Source organism: Lactuca sativa, chromosome 6 (genome assembly GCF_002870075.4).
Source record: "Lactuca sativa cultivar Salinas chromosome 6, Lsat_Salinas_v11, whole genome shotgun sequence".
In the NCBI taxonomy this organism is placed as follows: domain Eukaryota; kingdom Viridiplantae; phylum Streptophyta; class Magnoliopsida; order Asterales; family Asteraceae; genus Lactuca; species Lactuca sativa.
The window spans coordinates 175,901,290-175,904,806 of NC_056628.2; positions in this window are offsets into that span (position 1 = coordinate 175,901,290).

Here is a 3,517-nt window from a genome sequence, read left to right on the forward strand (position 1 = left end):
CAAAACCATAAACACCAATTAGTGCCATTTCACTTCCCTTTGTTGAATCACATGTGATTCCAACCCCTAGCCAAGGTGTTTCCTAGTCCCAGAAGGTGTTTCCTTTCATATAGTTGTTTATAAACACTATATTCATGTCAATATGTGTCCTTATATATCATTTAGGACTTATTGCGTCTCGGGAATTCATTCGTGGAACTTCTCATCCGTACGCGCATACCCGTTTGAATCACCCACATCAGGTGAGTTCATACCCCGTAATGAATCTTTTAAACTATTTTAACTGTTTTAAGGGGGGGGGGGGAATACAAGTTGAACACAATAATAATTGTGTAAATGTTTGTTATAAACATCTTTCAAAATGTTACTTATGTCATTTATAAGTTGTCAATACATTTCAAAACTCTTTTAAAGGTTGTGTTACTTTATAGTTGTACAAAACTCAGTTTTTAAAGTATAAGGATAACTTGGTTGATAAATGAGTCTTTTCAGTAACAATACAGTTAGGACATTAGTAAACTATTATAGGTATAGTTTAGGAGAATGCCATTCATTACTTCTAGTACAATGAAGCACACAAAGAGTCAATTCAGTTCACAAGTCTATACAAATACAATACGCTTACATGAAATACATTTACATAAATACTTTTACATGGATACGCTTACATGGAATACATTTACATAAATACGATATCCACACACGATGATAGTTAATAAGGTTCTATAGCATGGAACGTTTTCAGGATCTAACTATACCAATGAATCACTTCTACATTTGTGATAGTTATATTGGGTATACATGATCATAGTAATGTGGATGTTCACGGCTTGCACTAATGCAGGGGTCGCGTGTAGTTCCTAGAATCTCTTGACAAGGGAGCGTCTAGCATAGGATCTAGCCATCACATTATGCCTTAACCGTAAAATAAGGCACAATAGTACTTAAAGTAGTCACTTATTACATATACTACAGTACTTACACTGTCACTACGACAATTGCAGAAGGATATAAAATTCCAGTGTCAATGTTATTAATAGTCGTACAGTCGAGTCTTGGTAGAAGGCTACTTTCAAAACAGTCCAGTCTTGGTAGAAGGCTACTTTGAAAGCAGTCGAGTCTTGGTAGAAGGCTACTTAGAAATCAGTCGAGTCTTGGCTGAAGGCTACTTTTAAAGGTTAGGATCATAAAGCTAACGTTATGATTCCTTAATGTGTACACAATAGGATACATATATGCTAAGTAGATTACGACAGCTAATAGGATGTGTGCTCTTCGCTGTAATTCCTGTTCCTGTTGGATGTGGGCTTACACTGAGGTCACCCAATCTATTATCTACCCGAATCTATATATATATATATATATATATATATATATATATATATATATATATATATATATATATATATATATATATATATATATATATATATATATATATCTATGCTTAGTATACATTAAGTCATCATAAGGGTACCAGGTATGGATCAGGTCATAGGACACAGTGTCAATGCATAGTTATTCTAGTATAAAACTTACTTTTCAAAGTGAGTACTTTTGGTATACAAAACCAGCGATTTCCCAGTTAAGGGCTTAATCCATTTTATTAAGCCAGTACAGTTTTAAAGACTTTAAGTGAGTTAACTCTATAACACCTTATTTTATACACCATGTTTATATATAAAACTAATATCCGATAGATAACTAAATGTGTGTTTTCCCTCGACATCCTGTTCTCGTTGGATGTGGGCTTAGAGCAGATTCCCCTAATTAACTATCTACCCGATATCAGATTATATATAGCAGTATAAACAAAGCTATTATAAAAGTAATCACCGTAGTCAATATTTTACTATAAGAAATATAGGTTTTCTTAAAAGAACTCTCCATTAGATATAAAGGAACCATTACAAATAACTCAATGAGTAACAAGTGAATACACCAAGGTTATATATGACGGCGATCTAACAACCAATGGAATGTGTGCTATCCGCCTTACTTGTTGTTCCCCGTTGGGTTGTGAGTTTAGGGCAGATGTGTACAATCGATTGTTTATTTACTCCAAGTATATATCAATTGTACCCACTTAGTACGTATAGAAAGGCTTGTAGTGTCATTTTACTTAACTTCCATTAAAGTAGGAAATATAGGATTTTCTAGAGGAACAGGTGATCTTTTCAAAACAGAACTTTCAGCTCACATCACTAAAATCTTATGAACTCTACATCTTAATTGCTGATCAACTCTTTCAAATAACTTGTATTCTCAGGAGACTATTAGACAGGTGCTCGTGCTGGGAATTTAGAAGATGGAGCTTTACAGCTTCAAGTCTTGTTTCGTTATTTGTTTATGACTTCCATGTTTTGTGAACACACACATTGTAAACACTTTCTTTCTAACTAAAATGGTTGTTCATTACTTTCTTACCATATAAATATCTCATGATACTTGACATGAAGTCCTCCACCCCCGAACGTTTCCGCCGTTCCGGTTTTGGGGTGTGACAAAAGAGGCAGCAAGGCCTAATGTTCCCTCGAGGCCAAAGGAAAGAGCATTGCAGATGACCCTGGAAGCAGCAAAGGATGCAACAGATGTTGCTTCAGGTACCTTTCTTGTAAATGGATTGCCCGCCAATGTATTTGCTGATTCGCGAGCGAATTACTCCTTTATATCGCACTAATTTGGTAGAAGACTAGCATTGCCTATAGATAAACTTGATAATGCTCTAGTTGTAGAAGTTGCCAGTGGTAAATCATAATCGTTAGCGATTTCATTAAGAACATCCTCACCGACTTGAACATGAATAAATTCCACGAGGAGTTATTGCCCATTGAGTTGAATGGTTTCGACATCGTGCTGGGAATGGATTGGCTTAGAGAAAACGATGCCAAGATACTATACAGGAAGAAGTTGGTGAGAGTAAACCCACTTAGAAAAGAATCATTTCTGGTGTACACAGACAAACATAGAGTGAATTTTGGAAATATTTCCCTGATAAAAGCCAGAAAATGTTTGTCTAAAATATGCACATCATACTTGGAATTTGTAATTGATGCAAAGAAGGAGAAAAAGGAGATACAAAGAATACCAGTGGTGTGTGACTATCCGGAAGTCTTTCTGTAACATCTCAAATTTTCAAATAAATTTTTCATTTAAAGCAAAACATCATTATTCGACAAAAGGGTTTATTCCAAGTTTATTTCAAAAATTATAAATAGTAAATCTCCAGGATCTTCAACAGTGGCAGTGTGTACGCGTCACGCCGGCGCCTTCCCACGGTCATCACTAGTACCTGAAAAACATAAACACAACTAGTAAGCATAAATGCTTAGTGAGTTCCCCAGTATACGACTTACCCACGTACGCCTTCCGGCCCGGACCTTCCGGTCCACATAACATTGCCTTCCGACCCATAATATAATCGCCTTCCGGCCCATAACATATCGCCTTCCGGCCCGTATAGATTGCCTTCCGGCCCATAGTATCTTGCCTTCCGGCCCATAATAGTAATAAGCAT